We start from the raw sequence: 18,606 nt of genomic DNA on the forward strand, positions 1-18,606 counted from the left end.
GCACCCGAAACTCGTCAAAGACTCATCAATGAAAAACATATTCCATTAATTTCTGAATTTTCATAAGTTTCCCTTGATGGAAACTTATTCCAGAGGTTTCTTGTAAATAATTAGAAATAATTGTAAAAAAAAATCAACGAAACTGGATGATTTATAATTATCAATGGAGTATTACAGTCTTTTTTCGGCAGCATCTGTGAAAAAATGTGTTCTTGTAATACACACTAAAACAAAAGAAGATAATTTATTAATTTATTTATATTTGCTTGTAGTAATTAATTTACAACTCTCTTATTTTGTATAAAAAAATAATAAAAATCCATCTTGTAGCACTTAGGAGGGCGCTAGCAGCACTGTGTTTACAGTGTCATATTGCTACGTGCGCAAGCATATGCACGTCATAGTGAGATGTGAGCTATTAGCGTCATGCGGCACTGTCCGTCGCGCAGTTCCACCGTTGTTTATATGCAGTTTGCGCCAGTAGTAGAGTGTTCATAGTGCTTATCGTGTTTACCCCGTCTCTTTAAATATTTGGACATTACAATTAAAGACATAACATTTGTTATAGTTTTTATTTTAGAACGTTATTGGGGTTATGATAATGGATTTTATTTTTAAGTAATTTTGAATTATAATAAAGTGTATAATTTTATCGATAATAAACAATATTTTTTCATGTTTAATTTTTTTTAACTTTTACCCATAATTTTGATATTTTATCCAAACACGTATACACTGTACTTACAGTGTATTTTTTTTGTTATTCTTTATAGTTTTTGTTATTCTATATAGTTTTTTCACGCTGGAATTTTTAATGATTTTTTTTTTGGCAAAAAAAGTTTCAAATAATTAATGGAATAAGTTAAAGGAAGATTTTTCAAAAAAAATCATAATAGCAAAATATTTATGGACATTAAATTAACACGAACAAAATATGTTAAGCTTTGATACTTTTTTTTTTAAGGAAAAGAATGTAATATCAATATATCCTCTGTAAAACTGCCATTACCGTAAGCTTTCCGTTACTGTTCTTTGGCGCCCTCTAGCGTTGACAATAATCAGCACGTGTTGCTTATCGTTGGCGAAAATGTGTGGGTAGGAAGTTTTCCACCTCCGTTCATGTTTCTGCAGTAAATAAGGAGAAACACAATCTTTACCGATTTCAAATAGAGGTTAAAATCGGAAATAAGTAACCATTCATCTTGTAGTTAGGCATTGTGTAAATTGGACTGATATCTTCCTTTGCCACCGCTCACTAAGTTAATTCGTTACCGTCCAGTCTGGCATCTGCGTGTTGAAGACATTTCTGTAACAAAGGTGAAGAGAATTAAGAGTAAGTTTCGATACAGTTTAATTTTTTTATTTCCTTTTAAATTTAGTTCGTAATTTTTTTTCTTAATTTACTGTATAAATTTCTTCCATAATTTATTGTATAATAACTTGTGATTGGCTGTTTTAATACCTTCTAGCTGTGTGGCTACCGTCTAGTTATGGTAGATAAGTTAAAGCTGAAAACTACATAATACAGAGAATATAACGTTAAATCCTAAAACCAATAAACAAGTCAACAACATTCATATTCATTTCATTCTAGTTTGTCAGTTGACTCTATCTTCGTATTTACTTTATTTTTATTTTTTACATTTATCTTCGCTTGTAATTCAGTTTGAATGCAGCGTCTCAACACTGTATTTTTTTATGCTACATTTAATTACTGAAAATGTATTTTTAATCTTCTTTAAAATTTCAGTTAACGATGGTTTCATGCTTTGTCAAGACTGAATAAATAAAATAATTATGGCTCATTTTTCTTTCGTCAGTTTTCAAAGGGGGGGGGGGGGTTAGTTACTCCTGGCAATTAACACCAAGAAAAGTAGCAGGGACACTTATTTCTTTCGTATTGGTGTTTTAATATACACGTGCGGTTACAATAAATTAATAACGTTATAAATTTCATGTAATGATGTAATGATAGTATATACATGAAGTCTGAAGTAAATAAGTTTCAGAAGTGAGTGTAAATTCATTTATTTATTTTAGTTTTATTTTTTTACCTTAATTTTTTATTTTATCTTTGTTTTATTTATCTTATATAGATAGATTATCGTAATTTGTAAATTTTACGATACAGTTTAGAATGATATATTAAAATCCTATTAATTAAAAAACATTATTTCACATAATTCGCGTACTTTCAATATAATAATAATACTTTGCTACATACTGAAAAATATTACTATTGTGTATGTTATGCCAATTACCCTACAGTTTTGCATTTACAGCAACATATAAAGGCTTGCCTCTACCTATTCAGAAAAAGGTGGAGTATAGGGCTTGTGGGAGATTGTTATATATTTTGTCCGAGGCTAGGAAAGATTGAGAAACACTGTTATACAGTATAGCTTTATCAACAAGTGTGTTTCTAAAGTAAATGCATCTTTTATATCTGGAAAGGTACCAGTAGAAGTAAAACATTATTTGTTATGAGATCAGCTAAAACAGGAGATGTTTGCGTAGTTTTGTGGAAACGTTGCTTTTTCCATAATGCCAGGACCTTCAGAAGAAAAAAAAAAACCCTCTATACATTGTATTCTAGTCTATTTTGTTTTCAATCCATACTCTGAGCTTATGCATGTGAAGCACAATTCAACATCAGAAACCAGAATAGCCAAAATAGCCTCTAGCTCTCTGCAATGATACTATAACTTCACCTTTTCTCTTCCCATGTGTTTCGCATGTCCAATCGGTAAAAAATTTTCATACTGCATGCTAATAGAATTCCACTGCAGTATCCTTCCTGAACTGGATTCATCATGCATCCGACATGGAAGTAGTGGAAATGCATCGGCAGTAGTGCCATCTGTAATGAAAATAAATCAAACGAAGTATATAAATTATTCTTTTTCATTATAATAAGTTTATCCACTTGCTCACTTCATTTATGAGTCTAGTTGAGTTATAAACGCCGAAAAACTTTATCTATCTATCTATTTATCTCTCTCTCTCTCTCTCTCTCTCTCTCTCCTGAAACCTGAAATACTTATTATCCAGAGACTACGTGTCAAGTCCTCCAGTCTGAAATTTCTTGGGATTTCTGTTAATAATCATTCTATTATAATATAATTTCCTATAAAAATACAGCATTCCTGTAGGCATGTTTTAACCTTCTCATTTCAAAATAATGACATTTCTTTATCACGTGGAAAAATGGACAAACTGTTCGTTTTCACAATAAAAAAAAACAACACAAAAAACAAATGTAGCTTGTTTGCAGTTTTATATGCTACTTATTTTTCTTTGCATGTCAGCAGAATGATGTCGAATCTTCCGAGGATATTTTCAAAGACCTAATATTTCCCATATGCGTAATTATCACGTGCTAACATAAAACAATCCACAGACACAGCATTAGGAGAAACACGGATAGCGATGAATAACAAACACTGCGTTCATACGTTACAGGTATTTTACATATTAGGAAGACAGAGGCAAAGAAATAATATATGGTGTTGATAAATTACATTTACAGCTTCAAAACAGTAATAAAATGATTAAATTTGCATAAGATGATACAACGCCGTTCAGCGACCTTTGAGTTTAGGTTATACGAAGTTTATTTGGAGTAGTTTTTGCATTTTTTTTTTACCTTTTTTATTTATTAGAATTTTTGAAATCTTTAGTAGTTTATGACTACCATTAGGCTTTGTGTTTTGAAATCTCCAGTGTACTTAGCTGTCTAAGTTTATGAGACTGGACTGTAAAGACGATTCACAGTGTGTGTGTGTGTGTGTGTCTCTCTCTCTCTCTCTGTGTGTGTGTGTGTGTGTGTGTCATTAGACCATCAGTAAAATAATATGCCGAGCACAAACATCTCATCGATTTGCGTATTTTGTTTATCAAAATCTTCATGTCAATTGCGCGTGTTACTTGAATTCTTGGCTTCTGAAAAAAACAAATAGGTGAACTATTCGATTTCTTAGTTTTTAGAGTTCTCCTACATGTTGCAATAAAATAGAAATCTCGAGGCGGTACCAAGAACACTTAGAAACTTTGCAAGATGTTTTTCTACGGTGGCTCCACTTTCTCCTAAAGATAATCTGCATCATCTGTACTGAAATACTTTTAAACCAGTCAATGAAGAGGTGCAATTAACGGACAAAAGTCACATGCTTATCTTGTGCATCCCGCCTCTTCTGGGGTTATCTTGGCATAAATTTCCGTCCAAATTGGAAATCCCATCCTTGTGAATTTGATCGGAAAATGTCACCGTGTATAGCATACTGTGATTGAGTCAACAACTTGTTTAATGATCTTAACTAGACAAAATATTTCTGTTAAGTAAACAATAATTCTTTTCCGTATAATAACACTGACAACTACGCACATGTTAGGTATTATTTACTAAAATGTGGAGTAAATCTTTTATTTTAATCCTTTCGAAAACAGTCAGAGAACTGATTTTGAACTACTGTGCGAATATAGTGTGAGTAAACGATAGGCAAAATCGAATTTGAGAAATGAAATCTTAAAACGAAGACATAAAATGCAGTTTAAACTTTACACATTGAGATTTATTTAATTGTACCATATTTTAGTTCATTCGTTATGTAACTCTCTGTCAGTGCAAGTGTATCAGTTACAATTTATATATTTGCTCGGATTCATTTCACTCATATATTATTACTATTTTTACGTGACACCGCTAAGGAGTCTAAGGACTCATCGTGGGAGACCAAACTGGTCCACTACACAACTCACCGTCTCCTCTGTTTCACCATCCAACCGGCCATGACGTATTTCATGTCAAATACCAGGTCAAAGGTACCAAGGATGCGAAGCGCATAATAAAATTGTAATACCATTGGTATTACAATGAAATATATGATGGATACGAAGTGTATGAGGAGTGATGTATTTTATCCCTATTGACGTCGATGTGGTTAATCCTCCAGCTATATTATTACCATTAACACACAACGCCATCTACTGCCCACTACTACCAGCAATACTTTTTTTTTTTTTTTAATGCACGGAATTTAGGATGAAGTGCGGCAATATAGGATGATGCTCAGTGTTAAATGAATATCAAATTAGCATTACAGTATTTACAGCAGCAGTAAGATATTACTACTCGGAACTAGAGCTGGAATACATCCTTTATAGGGTGTTATTATTATTATTATTATTATTATTTACCTTTTCTTTGATCTGTAGGTCGCTGTTGACTGCATGCACAGTCAGTCATCTTAGCTCATTTGCACTATAGCAGTTTTTATGTAAAACACTTTGCAGCAACTAAATTCCCAAATGTTGATGCTAGTATCGTCATCATTATTATTATCTCATTTCCTTACCTCCTTACGAGTTATATTCAATGGCTTATCATGAGTGAATAACTTAATTTCATAGCCTAATTAATATTATGATAGGACAGCTAATCTTATCTATATAGCTTTTGGGAAAAAAACCCTGCACCTCCGTATAAGACTGACTAGCTGACATTAATTGGAAGGCCTTAGAGAGGATATTTGAACCTAGATTTTTCCAGCCAAAGGATATCATCGTTACCGACTGAGTATGGATTATTATCATTATATCATGGCGCCTCCATGGAGTCACGGGGCTCATTGTGGCAACCCTCTACACTATAATTCGTCCCTCATTTGATTGTTTATTTTTATTAATATTTTATGTGGCTCCCACCTACAAAATTTTTTTTTTTTTTTTTTTTTTAAAAAGTACATTCGTACTGATGGTGGGCTAAGGATCTTTTTTCTATTTTTTATTTAGAGTCATTGTGATGAAACAACAATTTCTGCACATGAATTTTATTTTTTATTTTTATTTTTTTGGTTGTTTTCTGAGAACACTCTCCTTAAACAGCTTCCTAAATACTACTTTCGATTTAACAAGCCTGCAGGCCCAATACACAATAAAAAAAATAGTCGTTATTCAACTGGATTTACTCGATTTATCTACGGTTATGATGGAACTTTCCTGATCATTACTGGCTGTTTTCAACATTTCAAAGGTTTATGAAACACCTTTTACCGACTTTCAAACAAAAGTTGATGTTAATTCTTTGCCGTTTCACATTGCTCCTTTTGAAAATCGTGGAGCATCATAAATAAACAGAGTAAGTAAAAACGTCACAGATTAAATCATAATAAAACAACAATAATTTAGCGTGCGCTAATCGTACCGTTAATTGCATGCGCCCCTTGCGATCAGTCCAGAAACTATTCGGTAACATCAGTCTTCATGTAAATCGCTGCATTTTCGCGTTATGTAACCCCCCCCTCTCCTCTCCCCATCGATTGTAACACACACACACACACACACACACATTCACATTCTTTCATTTCCTTTTCACTTCAAAGTATAGCTGTGCATTGATTATTCAATAATTTAATATTTCAGTATAATTCTGAAAAATTCTTATAGCATACGAATAGCAAAAGCACACAACGAAAAGATTTACTCTGTCAAAATTTACACACTGAACTATAAGCTAGTACATGCATAAACTATAAATTAGTAGCGTGAATATCAAGGCTAACATTCATTGTGTATTGCTGTCATCATTGGTTTAAAAGGCAAGATTATTATTTCAATCTAAAACTTTATTATTAGCATTAATTCACTGTACTATAATAATCGTTACATTGTAATAATCTGTCATGGAAGGCTATGAATCTCTTAATATTTAATTTTTATTAAGCAAAACAGGACTCAATACTTACGTAAATTATTCAGTTTATTCCACTTAAATTTATTGAATATATCTATTAAATATCTTTCAGAATATCTCCTAAAAATAATTGCTTTCTTTCCGCATTTTTACAAAATAGTGTTCTTAGATTTATCGCCCTCTAGTGAAGCCTGTTGAAATCTCCAAAATGTGAATAAGCAGACGAAATTGTGATCGCTGCCACTTTGAGAAGAATGAAGTCGTTACGAGATTTATTAAACTATCTTTTAAAGTTGATTTTTAAGCGTTGCTTCCATACTAATTCAAATTAATAATAATAATAATAATAATAGTGCAATATGGATATGTAATGATTGCATTGCATCGTAAATTACTTTTTACTTGCTTAAACTTCTGCTTTTCAGGAGGTCCAGTAAATTTCTTTTAAGTATTTAAAGGTATTAATTTTATGTTTACTGATTTCTGACATGCATAGTAATTAACGATTGTTGCTTTAGTTTTATTTTCGTATTAAGTTAAACAAAACTTATATATTCCAAGTTCGTTTCGTATTGTTTCCTTAAAAGTTTTATACGTTCGTATGTTTAGAGCAATAGCGCGAACTTAGATCAACATCATAATCTGTTATACAGGTTTACTAAACAAACACTTGACTTGAAATGCAGTTGACCTGTAATCAAACATTGTACGTTAGTTATAAATATTTCCAGCATTTTCATTATTGCTATTCTGAGAATTCACCCAAGTTGCCTTCAGGTCACAGCAAGCACTGTTTACAATGTATAACTATTTCGGCTTTCAAGTCTTAGACTTTAGCCGTATTTTCTTATTCAAGTGACTTTTCTAATTAAAGTCTTTGATAAGACTTTTCGAATGGAAGAACGAATAGCTTTAATTATTGCAACGTACAATACACTGTATGGAAATAAGTATTGCGACACTTCTTTCTTTTAGATTAACACATACTTATATGTTAGGGTTCCTATTCGTCCCGTTTTTCCCGGGACAGTCCCGTTTTTTATAAAAATGTCCCGAGTTAATTCCAAAAGTCATCAAACCACGTTGACATGAAATTAGTGCCTCTGGTTCTCATTATTGATGAGATAACAGTAATTGAAGTGAAGGATGAATCAAACAAATTGGTGGAAAGGTTAAATTGTAGGAAGGCAGAAAAGTTTCTTACAATTACTGTGAGAAAACAGTTGCAAGAATTAACAAAAGAAGGACACATAACAGTTGAAAAGTTTAAAAGCTATGCAGTATATTTCTACTGCACCTGTATTCAATATATTCAGGAGTAGTGTGTACACCATTTCTTGATTAATTTGAAGGCAAACGATCCCGTAACTTGGAATAACATACACGAAAGCTACATATTCATGCAGACAGTGTCACCAAGTTTTACTGTGAATGATGAAGACTTATTTGATGAGTTTGTATGTGTGAAAAAATATTGTGAAAGCAAATTTGGAGTGTGGAGTGAACAGAAGGATCAAAGCGTCAGTGATAAATGGTGTGAAATGTTTGCTCATTTTACAAAGCAGGGTATAAATTCCGGGAGTATTAAATGCCTACTTTGTTTTTGTTTGCACTGCCAGGAACTAATGCAGCTGTTGAACGTGTTTTTTCATTAATAAATGCGCTCTGGACAGATGAAAAAAAAATTAAAATTGAGACAGTAAAAGCTTTAATCATTGTAAAGACATCTTTTAAGAATTTCTCTTGTGCTGAGTTCTATGATTAAATATCAAAAGAAAAAAAAATTCTTGAACAGGTCCATAAATCTGATAAATATTTTTTGAATTAAATATGTTTGTGATTAATAATCTTTTTTAAAGTAGATTTAATGTTCATGTATGTTTATAGCAGTATTTAATTTAAAGTGCAACATATATAATAGTTTTAGTTTTGGTTTTCTTAATTTTTAACATGTCTCGTTTTTTTACAAAATATCCCGGATTTTTTAAGTTAAAAATTTCTGAATGTTCCAGATTTTAGTAAAACATTATGGGAGCATAACTAAATGCGTCCTTAGATTAAGGACGCATTTTCTATGATGAAATACGTGAAATATCGTTGCAGATCAGTTTACCTAATAAGAATTTGATTTCGATGACTGGAAACACTAACTTTAAACCTTAATTAAACGCAATTGTCTCATAAGAAAACATTTCATATTTCTCGCTGATTTCCCAAAAATCTGTACACAATTATATTTTGTATTTTGTTAATTAAAAAAAAGTGTGAATTTAGTTTTCTTTCTTAGAAGTATGATTTTACCTCTTGGCCCACGAAGCGTCAAATATTTACTAACTTTACTGACTCCCTTGTCTAGTACATATAAAGAGCTGCAAAAAGCATTGGCTTAGTTAATACGATTAACTAATAATAGCTAATCCAATTAACTGGATCAACTAATATTCGAACAAGGGCTAGTTGTTATTGTCACATTCTGTGGCCTATAGCGTGTCATATCCCAACTCCACAGTTGTTCAGATTTTTAATAAATGCAGACCAAATATATGGCATTTCTGTGTTTTGCCAAAATACTTGGTGACCTGTATTTGTTGTGTGGAAGGCTAATCCTGATCTGCGCTTCCTTTTCTTCTCGATGTCCTTCACGTATTCGGACAATGCAGATTTTACAGACCGCCTGACCTACTTAGCAAATGCGAATAGATTCTCGCTATTTTTGTGCAACCGTTTCCTCAATCTCTCTTTCGTATATATCCGCTTTCCATCTACATAGTTCTTCTCTGTCTTTGTTTACTAGTTCACAATCAGAATTTTTTTTTTTTTTTTTCTGTTCCGGACATTGCTTGGACTTCCAGAATATTCTAAGCTGAAGAACCTTGTCCCTTACATCCTCCACTAAGGTGATAAACGACTACGGACAAAACCCTTTTTTATTATTAAATGCAGTGTCCATCTGCTACACTCACACTTTGCCAGTGAAGATTGATAGCAAGGCCATCAGCCGAAACTTCGATATTTGCACTAGAAACCATCATATTCTAATCATCGGCTGGCATCTCTTCATTCTAGATGGCGTCGTTCACGAAACTCTAGGCTATAAATCACAATTTCCACTTGACATGCGGTGGCGCCACTGTTTCTGAAGTTGCCGAAGAAACGTTAACTCATACCGAAAGAGAGACCGGACTGGATGTCAGGTGAACACACACACACACACACACACACGGATAGAGAGAAACTAGACCCAGTTTCCAGGTGATCAAAAGCTATGTTTATTGACGAGTTTATGAGAATATTAGGATAACAATATTAATTCATATTTTTTGATTACATCCTGACTTCATGTTAGCTATTATTACCCTTGCAGAATCGTGAGTGAAAGGAGTTCTGTGAAAATCCAAGCTTCATTCATATTTTGTTCTAACAATATGAGACTGTGTAAAGTCTGTCTCGGAAACACTGTGTGTGTGTGTGTTATCCCTATCTCTTCTGGGCTTCCGGGACTTACACTTATTGATACAATAAACTATGACTGATGTGTCCTTTTCAAGTTTTATTTACTCTGTCATTAATCATAATGTTTCTGGTCTCTCTCTTCCTCCCCCCTCCCCCCCACTTTTTTTTTTGTGTACGTTTCTTTTCTGAGTGCAACCATTGGTAACAAAATCTTAGACTCCATTTTTTTTTTTATCGGTAGTCGTTATAGTCACTCTTTGGAGAAATATGTAGTTTGATTTATTAGTATTTTCTGATTGGTGAAGGCTAACACATTTATATCCATTTTGTCTTGGCCTGTAAATGCTGTATCGCATTGCTTGGTTTTCCGATCAAATATAATAACTCATATTGTAAACCAATAAATGAGAGTTATGGCAACGAAAAGTGAAAAAGAAGATAAATGACAGCGACAGAGAAGAGAGGAAATGATAAAAGAAAAAAAAAGGAGAGAGAGAGAAATTTTGCGAATGTAAATTTTAGCTAAAAAATAACGGTTTCCAAATATTTTTCTTTAGTATTATAACTGTTCGACATGAACGATTTTCCTCAACAAATTGACTCAAACACTTTGATGTATTAAATATTTCGTATATATATCTCTCTAATGTTTTTTTTTTATATTTTTACGAAGGAGGAAAAAATATTTCTTAGCACCGTATTTTCTTAATAATCTCATTTTCTGTGATCAAATAGAATTTTTTTTCCTTAACTTTTTTCTCAGCTTTATTTATCGAGTTCAAAGTATGGCGCTCCGAACCACAGCAAACTTTCTCAAGTATTAGGTAATGGTTTGCTTATGGCCTGTCAACCTTTCCATTAGTACACTTGCTTCAATAATCTCTCGGGACAATCCTGAAAGTTCTTTCGAAAATAACACTTGAAAAGAAACAAATTAGATATTTATTGGAAGCTTGTGAAGCTTCAAGACTGTCTACGTTGTTTCTTCAGATGTCTATAAATACACGACTACATAAAAATGGTTATATCAAAAACGTTCCACTAATAAGTTGTTCTTAATGTCTTTTTATGTGAATTCCATCACAAAAGGCTGCAAGATTCCACTAATGTACAAGAGGTTTCTTGTACATTAGTGGAATGGTAGCCTCGCATCAGGCAATGAAAATCCGGTAGTTTTATTATTATTATTAAAAAAAATTATTTTATTTTTTTAAATTTAGATTTATTAAAAGAAAATAATATAATTTAATATATTTATTCCGAACCCAGGAGACTCTGTAGTTTAGTCGGGAGAACCTTACGACATTTGAAATCCCGCGTGTGTGTGTGTGTGCGTGCGCGCGCGCACGCGCACGCACACACACACACACACACACACACACACACACACACACACACACACACACACACACACACACACACACACACACACACACACACACACACACATATCAATTTTTCATGGAATGTTGCCATGGGATATAACTGTAATAAAGCAGATAGCATTATTACTCTTGCCTACTCTTTGAGTTTCTGTAAAAATATTGTTTCAGGTATTAGTTCGTGTAAAAAAAAAAAAAAAAAAGGAATATTGAGTAGGCAAGAGAAAGGGAAAAGTATAATTTTAACTTCCCAAATAGAATCTTGCTGATTATTTCACAGAATACCAGAGAGGCCATTATTCATGTTAGGTTGCTATGACCTAACTATAGCTACTCACTCTGGTGCTCGAGAGAGAGAGAGAGAGAGAGAGAGAGAGAGAGAGAGAGAGAGAGAGAGAGAGAGAGATTGTCTTAGTTATATTGCGTTTTCCTCAGCAAGAATCAGGATATCTGAGAAAGGGTCCCTGTTTGCACAGCTGATAGAGTTTCTTTGGAGATGTTTCCTACATATGTTTGTGTTACGCGCACTATAGCTGCTCTAAGTGACTTCTCCATCCCCTACTTGTGGAGACAGGCAGCATATTACTCTACAAAAAATGATAATTGTCGTGTAGAAGTCATACTACGCGTAGAAGTAATAAGTAATACTTTGTCCCACCCACAATTGACATTTTCTGAGGGGAGGATTTTTTGAATCATAATTTTACTTACGCATATAAAATACAGAAATATCGAACAGCATTGATTAGATCGATTTATTAAGAGAATTAAGTTGTATTGATTTATTCACTCATTTTAGTTTAACTTTCAATGTATGTTATCATTTTTCCTATAATTAATACAATATTCGAATATGCAAATTTACTAAAAAAAATATCAACTGTAAAATGTAAAATTTCCTGCATATTTTTTGATCGTCAAACATAATTAATTATGGGTTTAAAAGCAAAAACAGAAGTGTTTTATTCATTCTTAAATATTAATAAATATTGATTTATTTATATCCATATCTTTATATCGATTCCTTCAGTTAAAGCTACCGTCATTTAAAAACGGTATTCATCTGGAGAATTATAAGAATCAACCATTTCACTTTTGAAACTTTATTTACGATGACTAAGTAATTCGTCAAGAGTATAAAAATTGATTATTTCAAAGAAAACAAGTAATTAAAATAATATATCATCCTTCTCTGCAGATCAAGAGAAAGAAGCAGTAAGTGCAACGATTCTTCTTTCAGCAAATGTTGCAAGATGTTGGCATTGACAATTCTTGCCTACGTGCAAGAATTGCCCAAAAATGAGTCTTTTTGCTGTTTCTAAAACCACTTCAAAATCATCGGAATCAACAGGAACAGGTGGAGCATTGTGTTTACCCTTAGCCGACACCTATATCTGAGCTCATTGTTATCAATGATTATCAAGGCCAGAGTTAATGGCGCGTGTTCTTCTGACCATTTCGCCTGTTTTAAGGAAAGGGAAACCCAGCTGCCTTCCTATGGGACTAACTTACCCTCAGTTAAAAGACTTATTCAGGTTTTCACTTCACGTTCTAGACGGAATTGAATTGCTACTAGGATGCAAGGAATCTATAGGGCTCTTTAACTGTTAATTATCCTCGTACGAAGATAATCCTCCCCAACCCCTATCAGATATGAAACAACTGAGGAGATGAGGCTTCTTTTACCTAGTCCAAGACTGCAAAGTTAAAGAATGTTTTCAAATGTTATCCATAACAAGGTCTGTATGCTACTCATTCAAATTCTTCACTGGAATGGATCGCACAGACTATTGAAGACAACATACAGCAGCATTCTACATGCAGAAGCACACAAACGGATTATTTTATTATCCTAAATATTGAATATTTTATAAGTCAATAAGATTTGGGGTTATAAGGCAAATATTTCGCAAGACTTTGTGTTTCACATATGCACTTCGTTTTGGTCGGGTAAAATTACAAGCACAAAGAAGAATGACTAATCAGAAAGAACAACAGTGACGTTAATTGGCTCAAGGAACAGCGGTTTTGATTGGTTAGTCACCTGCACATTTTGTCTGCCTATGAAGTTGTGTTTGTTTATAACTTTAATCGGAGTTTATTCTGAATATATAAAAATATAATTTCTAATATCTGAAAATTATAAAATAAATTTATAATTTTGTAGCGGAATAATTAAACCAACCCTCTTCAAACAATACACATTTTTTTTTTTTTGGTGGTGAGGAGGGTGTCATTGTGATGATTTAACGAGAAAAGGTAGTTTATTTTCGCTGCGTTATGACTTATAATCAACATAATATCTCTTCTTCTTAGTATCTCCGAATCCCAACGTAATCGAGGGGACTGGAAGAATAATTACATCGACCGTGTGTTGTCGCTTCTTGAGCGACGGTAGTTACCTCGCTGTGCGAGCCGTTTAATGTCAGCTGTTAAGCATCGAAGTGACTTATTTCTGAGACTCCTCGCTATCACACGTTGGCCAAAAAAAATAAGACCAACTCATCTCGTAATTCAGGTCATCGGAATAACTTATGTCGTCGAAATTGCCTGTGTCTGGAAATCCAAGAACTGTTTCAAAGTTAGTTAAGGAAATTGGCAGGACATGCCTTATCTCCCTCGAGAAGAAGACACTTCATCAGGTTATCGATTTACGCTCCTTTTCGCAAAGTTACGACGCTTGTTAGCAAAGGATTAGTGACCAAAGTGTAACACTGTTAATGCTGCTATGTTCCAAAGTCCCATTGTATATATGGAGTGTAGGAAAGCCAGATTATGCAAAATATTCTTTGAACTACCCTTTCTCCCGGTTTCACTGTCAACTAAAATCATGCCAATAACTCTCCTTTCATTTTCAATAACCGAAAGCAATGTTCTTGAACATCGACGTTTGAAATTTATGCTGTAGTACGTGATTATTAAAAAATCGTTGGGTTTTTTCTGTATTTTCTGTTAAAATTATTTTATACTACTAATATATTTACCTAACCAACAGGTTCGTCTAAACCAACTGAAAGCATTTGATCTTAATAATTTTCTAAAGATGATTTTTGTATTCATTCGAATTCTTGATGGCTTTCTGTTTATTGTTGTTTATATTTGGATTTATAACCAAAATAAGAGAACATTTCCCAGCTTGCATGTCGATGTTATTATAGTTAATATGAAGTGTCTATTTGATTTGAAAGTGTTCATTACTTCTTTTAACATACATAATAAGAAAATTTGATTTAATTATTACAATTTAAACATTAGCTATTGAAATTAATATTTTATTTAGTTTTCTTAGTTGAAAACATGAAATAGGAAAAAGCAGTGGTCAGATCATCGTCAATAAATTTGTGGGAAAATGCATTTATTTGTTATTTTTCCCCATTAATTCAGTTCAATCATATTTAAATGCTACTAAGCATTATTTTAGTGAATACTAAAACAGAAAATAAAGCTTAAAAATAATAAAACTTATAGATAAACTGACCATAGATTTTTAATTCGTACGTATGTTCGTACAATACTGCCTACCCGTTTCGCTAGTAACTGACTAGCTTTCTCAAGGCTTGCACAGTACAAAAAAATTGATAAATGCAAAAAAGGTTAAAGAATACAAAAAACATTAGTACGTGTTAGGTAGCTGAGGTAAGGCGTTCGCGTGACATTTCTATTCAGTATCATGAACACGCGTTACATACAAACGCGTAATATGATTATTCGTGTACTGTAGTTCTGTTGAACTGAGGGAATTAATTAGATTTTTCCAAGTATCGTTCGGTATGGCCCCTTGATTTCTGTTTAGGTTGCTGCCTGTACGTAGCACTACTGCTGCTTCTTTAAATAATCGATGTCTGTAATCTTCGTCTACGTAGGGCATAGAGCTGTTATCCTAGTCTATCGTGTGGTTCGAAGTTCAAAAGTGATGTGCTAAACCGGAGATGATCGTTCTGTTGTGATTTACATCGCCAACATGTTCTTTCTGTCTTATTTCCAGACTTCTCGAAGTTTGTCCAATGTAGGAAAGACCGCATATGCATGGAATATTATACACACCTGGATATTTATAAAATGGAACACTGTCCTTAGGAGATCTTAGAACCCCTCTGATGCTAGTAGTTGATTTAAGTACAACCCTGATGTTATGGGCTTTTAACAATCTTGCAATTTTGGTGGAAATTGAACCCATAAAGGAGATGACTGCTGTTGAAATTTGCTGGGAGACTGTTCTTTCTTGTTGGTTATCTTTGTATAGAAATTTGTTGATGATGTTTCGAGGATAACCATTTTGCGATAGTGTTATAGCGATTTGGAACAGTTCTGTCTGAACTTCTTCATCGTCGGAGATAAAGTTTCTGGCTCGATTTCTCAACATGTGGATGATGCTCTATTTATGTGACCTATGATGGTTTGAAGAGTTAATGTAGATATCGTCCACTGTCCGTAGGTTTTTTGTAAATGAACAGTTTGAAATTGTTACCTTGTCTTTTAACTAGTATGTCCAAGAAGTGTAGCTGTTCGTTGTTTTCTACTTCTAGAGTAAATTTGATTTTATTGTGGAGTGAGTTGATTCTATTGACAAACATATGTAGGTTTTCCAAGTCGTCCTGCCATATGATGAATATATCGTCCACATATCTCCACCATATTGACAATTAAAATTTTAATTGTCGTGGTGACAATTAAAATTAAAAATTACGAATTAAAAATCTATGGTCAGTTTATCTATAAGTCTTATTATTTTTTAACTTTTTACGACCAAAAATATGTATGATTTAAAGCTTAAAAATATCGATTTTGCATCCTTTTAGAATAAATCTTATAATAATGGGTAATGGATCCTACCACACGCAAATATTCAGAGAGTGTCTACGTAAGTGTGGTTATAAAAGGTGGGATGTGCTGCAGGTTTAGCACTGTACTCGATGTCAAGATGCCACGTTCAGCTGAACTGACAGACTTCCAACATGGGATGGTAGCTGGGTGTCACATCAGGGTCTTTGATCGCTTTCTATTTATTGTTGATTATATTTGACTGACACTCATTGACTCCCAGACAAGCGATCTGTCTCGGAATGCTCAAGTATTATTCACGTCATCAGCGGCGGACCTTGCAGTCAACCTGGAAAATGCTGCAGGGACATCTTTCAGCACTGGAACTGTCCGCAGAGAGTTACATAACTTAGGTTTCAACGGCAGTGTGGAGCGACGAATCCCGCTTCCAACTGTTTTACTCTAATTGTCCAATGGTCGTGTTTGGATCTAGAGATCACCCGGAGAACAGTTCTGGCAGAACTGCATAATTCCAACCGTCAAGTTTAGTGGAAACTCGGTAATGGTACGGAGGTGTTTTAGTTGGATGAGGCTTGGTCCATTGGTGGACGTGCCCCAAACCATGACGTCAGTTTAGAAGAGTCTTGTGAAAAATGGTTGTTGTGCTTTCCTAAAACTTTCGTCGTTCTAGTGGTCGAATAACGCTTGATTTTATGTATTCATAAAATTTATAAAATACATATAGATGGGCCATACGGCACCGAAGATTTTTATCTGCAAATTTGGAGGAATCTAACTTCCAGAAGAGTCTGCAACGAAATCTTCAAGATTAGCATTAGCGAAGAAACAGGCTCGATTCTACGAAGTTGAACTGGAACGTCATTCAGTGAGTATTACCATTAAAGTCTCCCTGACTGAAAAAATGCAGCAACATTTAGAATATTTTTTGACGTTTACTTCGTAAGCTGCAACAGTCAGCGCGCCTTTTTATTGTCACCATCAGTCTCGTGGTTGGAAAGATCTGGATCTGAATCCTATCCTATCTCAATGAAGACTTTTTCCAACTAAAGTTGAGTTAGCTAGTCTTATATGGAGGCAGTATGCATTTTCCTCCCAGATTTTTATCCCGACAAACAGGCAAACCAACCAGACACAATTAACAAATATAATACACTGGTCTCGTAGCATTGGTTGATTTCGACTGTAATCCTGAATACGAACAACGTCGTAGCCATCCGTGATCTAAACTGCTTCCCTGACGGAAACATTCGTCTGATACTCCGCCTGCTGTGCTACCTGACAATCAATGATATATATATGGGTTGGGTGGAACCAGTCCTGAGACCTAAAACCATACAGTTGAGAACATTGAAAGCATTTCTGTTCAACTCCTCTGTTGTAAATCAGATACTTTAAATTTAAGCCAAGGCATTTTGGGATTTACGATCGATTCCTTGCTGTTTTTTTTTCTTTCCCAGAAACACCGCTATGTTTCATGATAAAAAAAACAAACAAACGAAAAACAGAAAACACTTTGACAGAAAAAAAGGTCTATTCAACAGTGACAACATACCTAGTAATTTTATTTAATATTTCTGTGTACCGTTGATTATGAGTGCATTAACGGTAACTAAATGAATAATAACTTCAATGTTTCAATAACCTCAATGTAATTGATTTCCATATGCTGCATTCATTAATAAGAGACTTTTATGGGAATTTTTGTTGATATCTTTCATCGATTCAAAGAAAAGATTGCTCAAAGTAAGGATTTGAAAATCTTTATTAAATGAAGGCTGATATTTTTGATGTAAGAAGTAATAATAATGTCTTTTGATTCGGTTTTAAGTAGCTAAAAGCATTTGACTTACTTTTCAAGAAATGAGCAAACGTATGTTGATAAAAACTACAAAATAAATTGTACCACCGCAGAGTGGCGCACCAAGCAAGATAAAAATCTTTATTTGTATTTTATTTTTTTAATTTTGTAACGCTAATTAATAGCCAACTCACTTTTATACCAAGAAAAACGAGCAAACGTATGTTGGCGAAAACTACAAAATAAATTGTACCACCGCAGAGTGCCGCACCAAACAAGATAAAAATCTTTATCTGTATTTTATTTATTTTTGTAACGCTAATTAATAGCCAACTCTTGCTAATAGAAAGAAATATATATCGCAACAAATCTTGTATATTATTTATTCATTTTTTTAAACAACGTTTTGCAGAATGGATAAAGAGAATTTTATTTCTGTTTATTTATTCATACGAGTAACCAATCACATTTTGTATGATACGAACAATCTTTTTGTAGTC

General features: G+C 33.5%; 1 protein-coding gene across 1 annotated transcript in view; it reads left to right on the forward strand.

Annotated features, from left to right (window-relative positions):
- The first annotated feature begins 1,066 nt into the window (after positions 1-1,066).
- Positions 1,067-18,606, forward strand: part of LOC150097643 (thyrostimulin alpha-2 subunit-like) — a 47,926-nt gene continuing 30,386 nt past the window's right edge. Inside the window, exon 1 of the mRNA XM_090407313.1 lies at positions 1,067-1,333. The gene's annotated coding sequence lies outside the window, so the exon portion shown is untranslated. The remainder of the gene's footprint in view (positions 1,334-18,606) is intronic.

Source organism: Typopeltis vanoorti, chromosome 17 (assembly GCF_054136105.1).
Source record: "Typopeltis vanoorti isolate ZY-2024b chromosome 17, IOZ_Tvanoo_1.0, whole genome shotgun sequence".
Classification (NCBI taxonomy): Eukaryota; Metazoa; Arthropoda; class Arachnida; order Uropygi; family Thelyphonidae; genus Typopeltis; species Typopeltis vanoorti.